General features: G+C 38.1%; 1 pseudogene; it reads right to left on the bottom strand.

Annotated features, from left to right (window-relative positions):
- The window catches only part of LOC113106739 (uncharacterized), a 38,640-nt pseudogene that overhangs the window by 15,802 nt on the left and 4,659 nt on the right, over positions 1 to 18,179 (bottom strand).

Genomic DNA, 18,179 nt, shown 5'->3' with positions numbered 1-18,179 from the left:
GTAGATATTTGTTTGGAGACAGAGTCTGCGAAATAGAGATTTGTTTGGAGCCAGAGTCTGTGCAGTACATATTTGTTTGGAGACAGAGCCTGCACAGTAGAGATTTGTTTGAAGACAGTCTTCACAGTAGAGATTTCTTTGGAGCCAGAGTCTGCACAGTAGATATTTGTTTGGAGACAGAGCCTGCACTGTAGAGATTTGTTTGGAGACAGTCTGCACAGTAGAGATTTGTTTGGAGACAGAGTCTGCACAGTAGAGATTTGTTTGGAGCCAGAGTCTGCGCAGTAGAGATTTGTTTGGAGACAGTTTCTGCGCAGTAGAGATTTGTTTGGAGACAGTCTGCGCAGTAGAGATTTGTTTGGAGACAGTTTCTGTGCAGTAGAGATTTGTTTGGAGACAGAGTCTGCGCAGAAGAGATTTGTTTGGAGCCAGAGCCTGCACAGTAGAGATTTGTTTGGAGACAGAGCCTGCACTGTAGAGATTTGTTTGGAGACAGTCTGCACAGTAGAGATTTGTTTGGAGACAGAGTCTGCACAGTAGAGATTTGTTTGGAGCCAGAGTCTGCGCAGTAGAGATTTGTTTGGAGACAGTTTCTGCGCAGTAGAGATTTGTTTGGAGACAGTCTGCGCAGTAGAGATTTGTTTGGAGACAGTCTGCGCAGTAGAGATTTGTTTGGAGACAGTTTCTGTGCAGTAGAGATTTGTTTGGAGACAGAGTCTGCGCAATAGAGATTTGTTTGGAGACAGAGCCTGCACAGTAGAGATTTGTTTGGAGACAGAGCCTGCACTGTAGAGATTTGTTTGGAGACAGTCTGCACAGTAGAGATTTGTTTGGAGACAGAGTCTGCACAGTAGAGATTTGTTTGGAGCCAGAGTCTGCACAGTAGAGATTTGTTTGGAGACAGAGTCTGTTCAGTAGAGATTTGTTTGGAGACAGTCTGCGCAGTAGATATTTGTTTGGAGACAGAGTCTGCGAAATAGAGATTTGTTTGGAGCCAGAGTCTGTGCAGTACATATTTGTTTGGAGACAGAGCCTGCACAGTAGAGATTTGTTTGAAGACAGTCTTCACAGTAGAGATTTCTTTGGAGCCAGAGTCTGCACAGTAGATATTTGTTTGGAGACAGAGCCTGCACTGTAGAGATTTGTTTGGAGACAGTCTGCACAGTAGAGATTTGTTTGGAGACAGAGTCTGCACAGTAGAGATTTGTTTGGAGCCAGAGTCTGCGCAGTAGAGATTTGTTTGGAGACAGTTTCTGCGCAGTAGAGATTTGTTTGGAGACAGTCTGCGCAGTAGAGATTTGTTTGGAGACAGTCTGCGCAGTAGAGATTTGTTTGGAGACAGTTTCTGTGCAGTAGAGATTTGTTTGGAGACAGAGTCTGCGCAATAGAGATTTGTTTGGAGACAGAGTCTGCGCAGAAGAGATTTGTTTGGAGCCAGAGCCTGCACAGTAGAGATTTTTTTGGAGACAGTCTGCACAGTAGAGATTTGTTTGGTGACAGAGTCTGCGCAGTAGAGATTTGTTTGGAGCCAGAGTCTGCGCAGTAGAGATTTGTTTGGAGACAGTTTCTGCGCAGTAGAGATTTGTTTGGAGACAGTCTGCGCAGTAGAGATTTGTTTGGAGACAGTCTGCGCAGTAGAGATGCGCAGTAGATTTGTTTGGAGACAGTCTGTGCAGTAGAGATTTGTTTGGAGACAGTTTCTGCGCAGTAGAGATTTGTTTGGAGACAGTCTGCGCAGTAGAGATTTGTTTGGAGACAGTCTGCGCAGTAGAGATTTGTTTGGAGACAGTTTCTGTGCAGTAGAGATTTGTTTGGAGACAGAGTCTGCGCAATAGAGATTTGTTTGGAGACAGAGTCTGCGCAGAAGAGATTTGTTTGGAGCCAGAGCCTGCACAGTAGAGATTTTTTTGGAGACAGTCTGCACAGTAGAGATTTGTTTGGTGACAGAGTCTGCGCAGCAGAGATTTGTTTGGAGCCAGAGTCTGCGCAGTAGAGATTTGTTTGGAGACAGTTTCTGCGCAGTAGAGATTTGTTTGGAGACAGTCTGCGCAGTAGAGATTTGTTTGGAGACAGTCTGCGCAGTAGAGATGCGCAGTAGAGATTTGTTTGGAGACAGTCTGTGCAGTAGAGATTTGTTTGGAGACAGTTTCTGCGCAGTAGAGATTTGTTTGGAGACAGTCTGCGCAGTAGAGATTTGTTTGGAGACAGTCTGCGCAGTAGAGATTTGTTTGGAGACAGTCTGCTCAGTAGAGATTTGTTTGGAGACAGTTTCTGTGCAGTAGAGATTTGTTTGGAGACAGAGTCTGCGCAATAGAGATTTGTTTGGAGACAGAGTCTGCGCAGAAGAGATTTGTTTGGAGCCAGAGCCTGCACAGTAGAGATTTTTTTGGAGACAGTCTGCACAGTAGAGATTTGTTTGGTGACAGAGTCTGCGCAGTAGAGATTTGTTTGGAGCCAGAGTCTGCGCAGTAGAGATTTGTTTGGAGACAGTTTCTGCACAGTAGAGATTTGTTTGGAGACAGTCTGCGCAGTAGAGATTTGTTTGGAGACAGTCTGTGCAGTAGAGATTTGTTTGGAGACAGTTTCTGCGCAGTAGAGATTTGTTTGGAGACAGTCTGCGCAGTAGAGATTTGTTTGGAGACAGAGTCTGCGCAGTAGAGATTTGTTTGGAGACAGTCTGCACAGTAGAGATTTGTTCTTTACAAGCAGTTTTGTGGTGTGCCCTTGTAGAGCATCATTGTCCGAGTGATGTCCAGAATCTGACCTGAAACTTTCACATTCGTGAATGGATAACATTTGAATTGCAAAATATGGTACTAAACTTAACTGCCTACTTGACAATGTTGCATTGTATCCTGATAATTTAGACACTAAAGTCGAAGGCCAAAAGCTAAATGATCATCCTAAATGTTGATGGCACAACATTTCTATATTGGTAAATTATGTAAACAATAATTCTTGTGTAAATCGGTGGTACAATATTTACACCTGCATTTTTTCAGTTTCATGTTTTATGGATTCACCCAAAATCTTTAGTAAATAATACATTTGCCAACAGCCTTCCCATGTGTACTGTTAATGGTTTCATTAAGTGAAAATGTGTTTATTAAATTTTCACTAAGAACAGTTAACTTTTAATGAGCTCAGCAAAACTTATCACACAGTGTGAAAAACACAGGAATCAATTCTAATCTGCTATTTGCAAATTGGACTGCATGGGGAATAATTTTGTGTGTGTGTGTGTGCGTGTGTGTGTGTGTGTGTGCATTTCAGCTTCAGGTTTTTTTTTTTTTTTAAGAGGCCAAAAATGGGTTTTCAGTCCTTTCTTGTCCCATGTTTTTCTTGTTTTTCACATGTGATGTGGCCCACACTAATGATGTTACCCATATTATTGCTACACATCCATAATGGTTGCTCATGTGATGAAGCTTTTAATGATCAACTTCAGTTATAAACATAGCATGAAACAACACTGAGTGAAAGCATCAGAATAAAAAGTTGGCAATTTTCAGGTCGCTCATTTAGTGAAAAACATGATTGCATAAATTGTATTTTGTGACGGGAGGAGCACAAGACAGACACAGTGTGCGTGGCGTTAACAGAAATCAAATAAAACAAGGGAATAAAAGGTGGCCAAAGGGGACGAGTGTTCAAAATAACAGGGAATCTGGTGTCCTCGTCGTGCTGCGGGGTTCGTGTGGGTCGAGCAGTGTTCATGGAGGAAGGGTCCAGGTAAGGGGCGGAGTCTGGTGGCCGCACGCGCTCCCCTCCTCGGTCCGGGATGTGAGAGGCGGCGGCTTCCTCTAGCGGCCGCATCTCTCTCGTTTGCCACGGCACTGGTAGGGGATAGCATCCTGGCCTGATGGAAATAAGATATATAGACTTTTACAGAAGTCTTTCAATTTTCTGATTTATTTTCTTATCTAGTTTCAGTAAAAATCTCAACAGGATCTCAAACTATTTGCTGAGTTATGAAAGTCTGTTATTATAAATCAGATATTTCAATATGAACTCTCATTACTCATCTCACATTTTAAATACATATCTCAGGCAAAGTTGAGGCATAACTTGAGATCTTCAAATGTCTAAGAAAAGACATCTGTCATACCCAATACAAAAGTCAAAGGATCTAACGAGTTATGACTAACATGCAAACTAGATCAAGGTGAAATCAGGTCAAAATACAAAGCAGAATTGTTTCCAAAGTAGGTTAGGCAAGTCAGAAAGAACTTTATGCTTTGAACAGTGTGTTAGCAGCATCTGAAATTACAGAATGATTGCCGGTAATTAATGGTAAATGATTTGTGGATATTGTTCATGAGCTTTTCCACTGTCTCAAATAAATCCACTTTAAGAAAAGGATGTTTCAAACTTCTAAAATAAATAAATAATTGGAGTATGTTTGACAACAAAATACAATTTCAATATTTTTACTGAAATTTCACATTCAATTCAGTGTTACTTTATTTACATTTCTTTGTAATTAGTTTGAGTAAAAAAAATTTCAAAATAAATTGTATTGAAAAAAAAAAAATGTAGAAACGGTTTTCGCCCAGAAATCGCTAATACATTTCTCATACACCACAAAAATTGCAAAGAATTGGCAATCAACAGACTGACATGACAATTTAAAGTAAAATAACAGATATAACAGGTATTTTCTTTTTAAAACACTCCAATATTTGTGTTTAATGATGTTTTAGTTTTTTTTAACTTTATCAGCATACACTTAAAATAAATAATATAGAAACAATTTTCATTTAACAAAGAAACAGCAACAAGGTGTGTGAATTAAATGTGAATGTTATAGTAGAAAAACTGAAATTAACTCCATTATCCTGTTTTATTTACTTATAATGGACCCACTTTATATTAAGTGGCCTTAACTACTATGTACTTACATTTTAATTAATAATTTAGTACAATGTACTTATTGTGTACATACATGTTTTTACATTGTACTTATATTTTTAAAAAAAACGACATGTAATTACATCTGTATTTAATTTCTGTAATTACATTGTTGACCCATACTTTACACCTTAACCCACCCTTAAACTTACCCATACCTCCAACCCTCTCCCTAACCTTACCCCTATCCCACCTCAATAGCAGCAAAAGTGTTTTACAATACAATTTGAACACAATAAGTACATTGTACTTATTTTTTTATGTAAGTACATAGTAGTTAAGGCCACCTAATATAAAGTGGGACCCTTATAATTTATGTTTCATTATATAATTTATGATCATTATTAGTATTAGTATTATTATTCACTTTTGTACTGTTTCTAATGTTATATATATATATATATATATATATATATATATATATATATATATATATATATATATATATATACGATTAATCTAAAGTAGGGTGAAAGAAAGTGGGAAATGGTAATGAAAATACATGTATTTTTGTTTTTGGCTCAAAACATTATAAGTGGACCTCAGAGGAAAAAAATAATAATAATAATAATAATAATTAAAATGTATGATATGACACATTTAAGCAATTAAATTTGAGACTTTAGACTACTGCAGACAGCAGACTTTTAACTCCCCCTGCTGCAGCATTACTACATTTTCTCAAGTTAGAGACTTGTGTGCAAACATTTTTATTTTATTTTTTTCACTTTTACTTTATTTCGATTATTTCAATATTATAATGTCAAATGCACTATCATGTAATATCAACAACAATATGATTTCCCCTTGATGACAGAAGCACTGTGAGGCCTGCCATGGATGCATTAGTGTAATGATGGAATATTGTTGTTCTGAGGCAATGATTATACTGTAGTAGTTTCGTTCTGATTTCTGTGCCTCTGATGAGGCAAACATGCAAATGAGGGGCCCGCCATATGGCAGCATCCGCCACTGTCTCTCGGCAACTGGGGAGACAATGAACAGCGGCCTCCGTTCTCAATACAAATTTTATCTGGCAGGATGTTTCAGAAATAATGTGTGACTTTGTGTTAGCAAATGAGATTCACATTGTTACAACGTGCCACGGTGCTGTGCATGCATCACACGGGAGGCATCTGGAGGAACCATACCTGAAACATACCAAGCTGAAATACTGCTATGACGCTGGACTATTTTCATAAGATAATAATTAGGATGTGGTCTGATATACATTTTTTTCTGCATATTCATTAGCACTCTGTTGTGCAGCATTAGATGCAATGGTAAGGCGCTGCAGGCACTTTAAATTCATGAACAAACACATATAAAGTGTCTATATGATATGTATGTGATAATACAAATTAATGAGACAATATTTGTGAGAACTCAAAATCTCATGCATCATGCCAAATTATTTCTTCTTTATGGGGAGATGGAGGGACTGCAAAGAAGCTAACCGTTTGCAAGCTTTATGCTGGAAGTGTGTCATGGATTGTGGTAAGTAATGTCTAGGCCTTTTTCTCTGTCATGAGCCATCATAATTAAATGCATCTGACAGTCAAATAAATTAATGATGGGATTTAGTCATCTGCTCATCAGTCAGTGACGTCTTTCAAAATGATTTATCTAAACTTTCACAGCAGAAACATGTCATTACAGGCATTCCCCTGCTGTGTGTTACGTGTTCATGAAAGGCTCGTTTGAAACACGAGCAACCAGGCGTCATGAACATAGCCTGTCATTAGAAGCAGTATCATGAAAGAAAAAGTGATTTCCTCTGGTTGAACTAAAATGTTCAGTGCGACAGATCCCATGTTAGTTACAGTCACAGTACTTTATTGATCCATCGTGGATTGTCAGGAAAATACCCTTATTTCCAGTGGAAAATTACATTTGGTAATATTTAGCATATTTGATGTGTGTTTTTAGTCCTTTGGGGATGGTGAATGCATTATGTGGGAATTATCTGCATGGGAATTATTGCAATTTATTATATTTATTTATTTGCAGGTGTGTACCCACAAACTGTTGAAGATGTTAATATTGATTCTAATGAGGTATATATATATATATATATAATTATTATTATTATTATTTTTTATGTAAAAATATTATTACATTTACTGAATCAAACTGATTACATTAAGTATAATAAGATAGGTCACAGATCAGGTAGGCCTATAAACAACTATTCAAAATTGCTAATTTTGGATAACATTTGGGCTTACAACTTAAAATGTAACTACCATAATGAATTTTAATAGAGATCAGGTTATTTTCCTTCATTTATTTGCCTTTTATTTAAAATGCTGTGTTCAATTATGAAACAACTACTGTGCGATGACCATATCATCTATTTTCATAGATTATTTGCTATTTTAACTTTACTTTTTAAACATTTACATTTATTCATTTATTTAAATAACAATTAATTGCTATCATCAGTGTCATCATTACTAAACAAAGGCATTAGTTCAATTGCTAAACCAATGATTTTGTTATATTTCATTTACAATTACATTTATTCATTTAGCTGACACTTTTATCCAAAGCGACTTACAATTGCTATATACCATTAATTTAAAGCAACAAGTCTACTGAACCTTTTGTGTCCTCGTCGATACGTTGGCAGTGGTCCTGACACGATGATCGTAGCCGCGTGCGTCGTGCTGTGAACCGTCTCAATCAGACTCCTGAAGTCCCTCTTTCAGCGTCTCCGTCTGCCGCAGAGTGGTTTCGTTAACCCCGGCGTGAAGCATGACCACTCTGGGGCTCTCGTCGGCCTTCCGGATTGCGGGTATCTGCGCAGAAACATCGAGAACATGAGCACCAGGGAAACAGGGAGTTCACACTTTACCTTCGGCTAACATAGCACCGACGTGTCGGACGATGGAGTCTCCGATGATCACAGCGTTGCATTCCGTCTTGCAGAGGGGAGCGAAGTGTTTCCGGGTTGAGATCTCGAAGACCGGAGGGGGAGAAGTCGTCACCCGGGGCCTGGCTCGTGTACTCCACTGTGGATGCACCCAAGGCCCATGGTGTCCTATCGCCGGAGTGAAGGACATCTGGGAAGATTGCGTCCTGGGTGCACCGGGCCTGTGCAGAGAAACATATGGAGTAGAGGTGGTCGGACTGTTAGCAGCTCGCTGTCCCCGGACATGTGAGCATCAGCCCGGGAGGATTCCAACACCGCTCTCCGTTCTCTCAGCTGGGCCTGCCTCACCTCCAGGTCGCGAATCTGGTTCCCCAAGGCCTGCACCGAATGCAGCTCGAGCATGTCCTTACGCATCCAAGATGTTATATTTCATTTAGACAATGTCCAACATTTGTATATGTATCAAAGCCCTGCATTTCAGCCCGAGCCCGGCGGGCCCCAACTTATTGGGCCCTAGGGCCGGGCTTCGGGCCAATTTTCACCTTATAGCTCACATGCGGGCCGGGCCTCTGGCCCTTTTTGGGTTATCCTTCTATTTATATTCTTAGACATTAAATAAAAAAATGAGAAGTTGACGTCGACGATAGAAAAACAAACATAGAAAGACATTTCATAACCTCATAACTTTCAAAATCTGATAATTCAACCCGTTATAGGCTAATTAAACTGACATACATGACAGTCTCACGCATGCACACACGCACGCTTTTCCATCAGCGCGACCCATGATTATACTTCACTTATATCCACTTATTGTAGTAGTAGCTATTATAGGCCTCTAAAGTAATGTAAATGTAAACAGCACTAGACCCTGCTACCGCAACTGTCAAGACTGGCTCACTCTGTGTTTAGTGTCCCGTCAGCAGCAGCAGTGAACGTGTTTTCAGCGCAGCGGGAAGAGTGATAGAAGAGAGGAGGACTGGGTTAAAACCTTCCTCTCTGGATGCTATTCTTTTTCTCCACGATGCTCTGTAGAGACTGTTCTAACTTTTCATTTGACTGGACTTTATTGTCGTTTAATTGTTGGAAACTAATGGAAAAAAGAATGGACATGTTCTGTCAGTGGCGGTTCTACATTGAAATACACCCTGGGCGAGACCCCTTTCGAACACACTCACACACACAAACACACACGATATGCACACCTGAAAGCTCATGCTGGGGAGAAGTAGAGGAAAAGAGGTCTTCATCCTCAATATCAGATATTTGTGGAGACATGTGTAGCGGAGGAGGTGGTTGGCTCATCCTGACCAGTGGTAGAGGATGCTCCAAAATATTTTAGAAGTGCCCCTGAAATTGCAATTGAACTGCATTTGAAATCAAAAGACCATAGGATAATGTTTTATAAAGCTAAAACAGCCTGGGGTCAAATTGACTCAAAACATAATAGAAGGGTTACATAAACATGCTCTTACACACTAAATGTCTGTCATTGCACGCTATATCCTCCTAGACCCGGAAAAAACATTTCTTTATTTCTATTTCTATTTTTTATATAAATGATGAAAAACCGCTTCGCGACACAGAGGATTTTTTGTTTATCTGCTCGTGCTGCCGCCCCCAATGTGTCACGAAAAAATGATGCCCCGGGCGGCTGCCCGGTTCGCCCGTGCCTAAAACCGCTACTGTGTTCTGTGGTGCATTTTTGAGGTAAGATAACCTGCAAGTTTGTTTTTAATTAATTTAATTTGTTTAGATTGTAGGATATTTTTCATTTCGTTTGCGAGCACTGTCACTGTTGCGAGCCCGTCTCAGTATTTATTTATTTATTTATTATTATTTATTTTTTTTTACTCACTGTGGTTTAATAAATAAACTTTTATTAAACTAACTGTCTCTGTGATATGCTTGAAGTGTTTTATATCTATGGATTTTATTGTAGCCAAGTAATGTATTAGCGTTAATTTGAGAGGCTTAATTGATTAAATATGTTTAGGCTAACGTTACTGGCTGTAGGCTCGGCTATTTAATGTTAATCGGCATTTTAAAAGAAATGCTCCAAACATTTTTCTAATTTAACTTGATAAAGAAACTGACCCATTTTTTAATTGTTGCAAATAGTACAGGCTTCTGCTGTGTAATTAAATAAATAAATAAATAAATAAAAACACGGGCTCGTGTCAGACTCGGGCTGATAATTCTGATGAGCTGTCGGACACGGGTTGGGCTAGGGCCTGAGCGTCTCGGGCCAGGGCCGGGCTCGGGCCTAGATTTGAGGCCCGTGAAGGGCTCTAATATGTATACATTTCAGAAAGTATATAATATCTACTAATTCTGCACCAGTAATCAATTATTAATGGTTTATTACAGAACTAACATTATATATTTGCATTAATATGCTGAGCAAGAAAGTTACAATATTATTATTACATTTTATTTAGTTGATTTTTACACTTTTAGGGCAAGCATTTGTCAGGGCTCTCGTGAAAGATTCGCACATATATGGAGATGATTCAAATAGCATGTAATAATAATCCAGGCAGAATCGGGTGATCCTAGAACACACAGAGAAACACAAGCAGCACACATAATGAAAACAATAACTGGTAAGGAATTACTGAAAGGGAGCAACTAATATACACAGACCAAATGAGGATAATGTATCAAACACAGGTGAACAGAAAAGATGAGGAAGGAGCTAGGAGCCGTGTTGGGCCGAGACAGAGAATGAAGGCGGAGACAAGGATTCCTCCAGCCATGATGCCAAGGGTCCTGATCAGGTCAGACATTCCATGAGGCTCTGGGGCAATCCTCACCTCTGTCACTCCATTAGGCGATGGCTCGTGGGTCACGGTTGGCTCTGACTGTTGCTCCACGCTGTGGGGTGGTGTTTGGTTGGGCTCTGGGTCCAGAGTGGGGCTGGTGAGGTTCTCTTCATGGCTGATGGTGAATGATGAGTTACAGGTCACAACATTCACCCCACATAGGTGGCAAAATCCTCCCGAGGACCATCTCTGGACAACTGCACTCGTCATGTGGTGTTGAGGCTTCCAGGGTAGAATGAGCGGAGGCAGTTGTCTGGGTAGCTGGTGTAATTAGCTACCTTAACGAAGAGTCTAGTTTGGTCCTTGAGAATGTGTTCCCCCTGCTCCAGGAAGAGGAGGATGAATATGGGATGGTAGGTCATAACATATAAAAAATAAAAATAAAAACACTCACTTACAGCTAAGTTTATCAGTCACTTTAAGTGTTTCAAATACATAGACTCGGTATACATTACAAATGCATATTACTGTAAATTACATGCAAATATAATTAATAATTTAACGCAAGACATTTGGGGGTCATCCAGCATACAAAATGTGCGACGTCCATGATCTTTTCGTTAAGATGACGCAGAAATGCGTTCCTAAAATTGTTTATTTTTTTATTTATTTTTTTAAACTACACCACCCTTCATCCATTTGAAGCTCTCATTCTGGAGGGTAAACCCTTTGAAGAGATTAGGGCATATGGATGAACCCTTCCCAATGGAACGCAGGGTAGTTCAAAACAGGAAAACAGGAGGAAAGACAGACTAAAAGTACATGATGGTGACAACATTACTATTGATCACTTGTATTATTATATGTTTTATATCCTTGTTGAACTAATAGAATAGAATAGAATAGAATACTCATATCTGGAACTTAAAAAAGGCCCATGCTTGAACACAGTAATATAATATGTTACAGGCAAATATTTGCAATATGTCAGTTGTAATAAATTACACATGGTTTTATCTACCCTCTCATGGATTGTGTATAAAATATGATGGCAAGTTATCACAGAGAATATGGACAAAATATCTTCTGACAATATTCTGGTATTTACATTTTGGTATTGGGTGATTATTCAGACGTGACTCAGAGAAAATATGGATGACTCAAGTTTCCCAAAAGCAAAAAACACACTTTCTGTGCATGTCAGGCCACAGAGACACAAAAACAAACCCTCATATACACACAATGAAAAATCCAGAGGGTGAAACAAACTCATTTGACTTTTTTTATGCTGACAGATAGACTCATTGTCTCTTCCCTCCACTGGCTTATCATCAGAGCAAACAATACAGTCCCATATGTAATAACAGCTATCATCATGAGCCCAGGTCTGAATTACAGACTTTGATTGTGGACTTGATCGAGCCCTCGTGGGGAATTTGCCCAAGTTAACAGGATTGTGGAGGGCAGAGCTGCATAGGCAAGCATTGGAAATTAAATCCTGGTGCTGAAATGCATGCATCTCCAGACAGCCTCACGCTCGAGTGACAAGACATGCTTTAAAAGAGTACCGTGTCATAGTGGACTGATATTAGAGATCTCTGGGCAAAGAAAAGAGCAGACAGGCCATGACAATGGGGATAAAATACATTACTGATGAAGACACTATTTTTATATAATATATTTTACAATCATAACTGATTGTTTATTTAAACATTTATTCTAAATATACTTTCAGTGTGCCACTATACACAGATAGTTGTTCTCAACTAGACTTATTGATATTCTGTATATATATATATATATATATATATATATATATATATATATATATATATATATATATTTATTTATTTTAATATCCATGTCGATAATGAAAAAGATGTATTGGGATCAGCATTTATAGACATTCTGAACTCTATTGGTGTTAGACAACACGTTTCAGGACCTACTCATTGTCGAAATCATACTCTAGATTTAATACTGTCACATGGAATTGATGTTGATAGTGTTGAAATTATTCAGCCAAGTGATGATATCTCAGATCATTATTTAGTTCTGTGTAAACTTCATATAGCCAAAATTGTAAATTCTACTTCTTGTTACAAGTATCGAAGAACCATCACTTCTACCACAAAAGACTGCTTTTTAAGTTATCTTCCTGATGTATCCGAATTCCTTAGCATATCCAAAACTTCAGAACAACTTGATTATGTAACAGAAACTATGGACTCTCTCTTTTCTAGCACTTTAAATACAGTTGCTCCTTTACGCTTAAGAAAGGTTAAGGAAAACAGTTTGACACCATGGTATAATGAGCATACTCGCACCCTAAAGAGAGCAGCCCGAAAAATGGAGCGCAGCTGGAGGAAAACAAAACTAGAGGTATTTCGTATTGCTTGGCGGGAAAGTAGCATATCCTACAGAAAAGCATTAAAAACTGCTAGATCTGATTACTTTTCTTCTCTTTTAGAAGAAAACAAACATAACCCCAGGTATTTATTCAATACAGTGGCTAAATTAACGAAAAATAAAGCCTCAACAAGTGTTGACATTTCCCAACACCACAACAGTAATGACTTTATGAACTACTTTACTTCTAAAATCGATACTATTAGAGATAAAATTGCAACCATTCAGCCGTCAGCTACAGTTTCGCATCAGACAGTGCACTATAGACCCCCTGAGGAACAGTTCCACTCATTCTCTACTATAGGAGAGGAAGAATTGTATAAACTTGTTAAATCATCTAAACCAACAACATGTATGTTAGACCCTATACCATCTAAGCTCTTAAAAGAGGTGCTTCCAGAAGTCATAGGTCCTCTTCTGACTATTATTAATTCCTCATTGTCATTAGGATATGTCCCCAAAACCTTCAAACTGGCTGTTATTAAGCCTCTCATAAAAAAGCCACAACTTGACCCCAGAGAACTAGTTAATTATAGACCAATCTCGAATCTCCCTTTTCTGTCCAAGATACTAGAAAAGGTGGTATCCTCACAATTATATTCCTTCTTAGAGAAAAATGGTATATGTGAGGATTTCCAGTCAGGATTTAGACCGTATCATAGTACTGAAACTGCTCTCCTTAGAGTTACAAATGATCTGCTCTTATCATCTGATCGTGGGTGTATCTCTCTATTAGTTTTATTGGATCTTAGTGCTGCTTTTGACACAATTGACCACAACATTCTTTTGCATAGACTTGAACACTTTGTTGGCATCAGTGGAAGTGCATTAGCATGGTTTAAATCGTACTTATATGACCGCCATCAGTTCGTAGCAGTGAATGAAGATGTATCATATCGATCACAAGTGCAGTATGGAGTACCTCAAGGCTCAGTTCTAGGGCCGCTACTCTTCACGCTTTATATGTTACCCTTGGGAGATATCATCAGGAAACATGGTGTTAGCTTTCACTGTTATGCTGATGATACGCAGCTCTATATTTCTTCGCGGCCCGGTGAAACACACCAATTTGAAAAACTAATGGAATGCATAGTCGATATAAAAAATTGGATGACGAGTAATTTCTTACTGCTAAATTCAGAAAAAACAGAGGTGTTAATCATAGGGCCTAAAAACTCTACTTGTAATAACCTAGAACACTGTCTAAGACTTGATGGTTATTCTGTCAATTCTTCGTCATCAGTTAGGAACCTAGGTGTGCTACTTGATCGCAATCTTTCCTTAGAAAGCCACGTTTCTAGCATTTGTAAAACTGCATTTTTCCATCTCAAAAATATATCTAAATTACGGCCTATGCTCTCAATGTCAAATGCAGAAATGTTAATCCATGCATTTATGACTTCAAGGTTAGACTATTGTAATGCTTTATTGGGTGGTTGTTCTGCACGCTTGGTAAACAAACTACAGCTAGTCCAAAATGCAGCAGCAAGAGTTCTTACTAGAACCAGGAAGTATGACCATATTAGCCCGGTCCTGTCCACACTGCACTGGCTCCCTATCAAACATCGTATAGATTTTAAAATATTGCTTATTACTTATAAAGCCCTGAATGGTTTAGCACCTCAGTATTTGAATGAGCTCCTTTTACATTATACTCCTCTACGTCCGCTACGTTCTCAAAACTCAGGCAATTTGATAATACCTAGAATATCAAAATCAACTGCGGGCGGCAGATCCTTTTCCTATTTGGCGCCTAAACTCTGGAATAACCTACCTAACATTGTTCGGGAGGCAGACACACTCTTGCAGTTTAAATCTAGATTAAAGACCCATCTCTTTAACCTGGCATACACATAACATACTAATATGCTTTTAATATCCAAATCCGTTAAAGGATTTTTAGGCTGCATTAATTAGGTAAACTGGAACCGGAACACTTCACATAACACCGTACTTTCTACATCATTAGAAGAATGGCATCTACGCTAATATTTGTCTGTTTCTCTCTTGTTCCGAGGTCACCGTGGCCACCAGATCCAGTCTGTGTCCAGATCAGAGGGTCACTGCAGTCGCCCGGATCCAGTATGTATCCAGACCAGATGGTGGATCAGCACCTAGAAAGGACCTCTACTGCCCTGAAAGACAGCGGAGACCAGGACAACTAGAGCCCCAGATACAGATCCCCTGTAAAGACCTTGTCTCAGAGGAGCACCAGGACAAGACCACAGGAAACAGATGATTCTTCTGCACAATCTGACTTTGCTGCAGCCTGGAATTGAACTACTGGTTCCGTCTGGTCAGAGGAGAACTGGCCCCCCAACTGAGCCTGGTTTCTCCCAAGGTTTTTTTCTCCATTCTGTCACCGATGGAGTTTCGGTTCCTTGCCGCTGTCGCCTCTGGCTTGCTTAGTTGGGGTCACTTCATCTACAGCGATATAATTGACTTGATTGCAAATTAAAACAGACACTATTTCAACTGAACAGAGATGACATAACTGAATTCAATGATGAACTGCCTTTAACTATCATTTTGCATTATTGAGACACTGTTTTCCAAATGAATGTTGTTCAGTGCTTTGGCGCAATGTATTTTGTTTAAAGCACTATATAAATAAAGGTGATTGATTGATTGATTGATATATTTATCATTTATCACACAATGATAAATTTATCACACACACACACGCATGCACGCACACACACACACACACACACACACATATATTAAGAACATTTCTTATCACTGTTGGCAGTTGCATCTCTACTAGCGGAGTCTTGCTTTGCCAGTATAGCTCTGTAATTCCTGTTGTCAGCATACAAAACTGGTGCCAGAACTACAGTATGCCAGAAAAAAAATGTGCTGCTCAGGATGCACTCCCAACGTAAAGCTAAGTTCTCATGACGACCCCCTCCTATGCTCCTGCTGTAACATTGACACTGGGAAATAAGCCAAAGGGCGGCAAAACAAAACTGCTAATTAGCCTTAATTTGCCTTTGTTAATTTACAGACAGCAGATGTTATTGCTCTTGCATATGTTCATGTATCATTCATATGTATAAAAATAAATAAATAAATAAAAATGGATGTAAAATTGTTAGTTGAATTTGCAATGCCTAATTATATATATATATATATATATATATATATATATATATATATATATATATATATATATATATATATATATATATTTGTATTTTATTTATTTATTTTTTCCTGAAACTAACCTAAACACACAAGCTAACCCTTAAGTAAAATGCAATGCCTTCTAAAACATCAAGTTATTTATCCCATCACAGATAATAAAGGGCTGTTTTTTATGTAATCTTAGAAAAGTATTTGGCCCAGAAATACTTTCTAATGCAGAACACAAAAGGAGATATTTTGAAGGTCTTGCTGATTGTTGCTTGCAATGCAATCACAGTAAATGAAGACTGAACATGTCAAGCTTTAAAAAAAGTATACAAAGTGTATATAATGCTCAACCCAACATGTGCTTTATTTCAAGTCTTCTACAGTAAACCCTTATGCGTTTCATCTATGTACTTCTGTAGCATGTTAGTGCTTCTGCAGAACCACAAATTATGATTTTTGGTGAAGTGCTATTTGGTGGTAGTGCTATTTGGTGCACTATCCAAACTTAAATTGCTGTAATTTATGAACACTTTGGAATATTACCATAAGGTTGGTCTCTTTTTAAAGAAGAAAATTAGCAGACTTTGAAAAAAAAAAAAAAAAAAAAAAACTGAAATATCAAAAAGTTATAGAAATTTAAATGTACTGTAAATAAAATGTGCTATATTAATTTAATTGTTAATAAGCAATCAACAATTTATTTTCCTTTGCAATTGGATCCTGTCGAGCTATATTTAAGTTTTTTTCTGTCTTCTTTTGTTCTTTTATTATATGCTGTACCATGGTTTACACATTTTGAGGTCATTTTACTCATATTTGAAAGACCATTGATTGTGTTGTACCACATTACTGTATTAGAAAATCCAATAGCCTATTTTGTTATTTGTCACGTTGAGTCTCTCAATAGATCTTGCTTCATTTTATTCTTACTGATGATGGCAGAGTCTAATTATTTAGTGTTTGTTCATATAAAAAAGAATGAGGCATGAGCAATGGGAGGCCAATGATGGGCTGTATTAAAAGATGCTGCGAGGCAGGAATTAACGAGATCTATATCTCATTGTACCATGGCCAAACACACAATGCAAGAATATGTATGACAATGAGACAGATTCAGGGAGACAGCAGGAAATAGAATGTGAAGGAGGATGGAGAGAGAGAAAAAGCTGAAAAATCAAGAATGACTTTAAGGAGCTTGTTTTTTTTTTGTTTTTTTTTTTATTATTGTACACCAATTTGAAAGGGTTATATTGAAAATGCAAAAATATATGGGTAAGTTATATATATATATATATATATATACATATATATATATATATATATATATATATATATATATATATATATATATATATATATATATATTATAACTTACCTATATTAATAATAATAATAATAATGTGTTTATGATAATTATTTTCTTCAAATGACTGGAAAATTCAGGCATTCACGTACAGATCTACATTTATATATAACACTAATTGTATATATATGGCAAAGGTGACAAAATACACATTATTATGCATCTCAGAGCCTGCTGGCATGTAGACTTCTTGAGTTAAAGGCGGGCGTACACGGTACGATTTTTGCTGTCCGTACGAGTTCGCATGCGATTTTTTTCAATCGTGTGGAAATCGCGTATTCTCGTATGGTCGCGGCTCGTATCATTTGCGATGAATTACGAGCCGAGCAGAGTGGCTTACGAGCACTTCCCGACCTCCCGATCATTTTTAAACATGTCTAAAAAGTTTGTGAGCTATCGGTTTGAATTCGTGCCATTTGTGCGGTTGAACGAGCCGATTTGTTGATTTATCTGAAGTTGACCAATCACGAACTAGGAAAACCACAGAAGAAGAAATACGAAGACGACAGCTGAAGTCTGCCAGGAACAGCAAGCGCTGTATGATGTTTCTAGCAACGTATTCCAATGCCTTTTTAGTTCTCTCTCTCTCTCCCTCTCTCGCTCACACACGCATGTGTAGTTTACAGGGACTCTCCATAAACGTAACGGTATTCTATACTGTATATCCCCATACACTACCTCTATCCATCACTAAAAATGCATGTTTAAAATTTCTATTAAA

The sequence above is a fragment of the Carassius auratus genome, chromosome 1 (assembly GCF_003368295.1).
Source record: "Carassius auratus strain Wakin chromosome 1, ASM336829v1, whole genome shotgun sequence".
Taxonomy (NCBI): Eukaryota; Metazoa; Chordata; class Actinopteri; order Cypriniformes; family Cyprinidae; genus Carassius; species Carassius auratus.
Note: the sequence above shows the minus strand (reverse complement) of the source record. Positions and strands in the feature narration are given on the sequence as shown.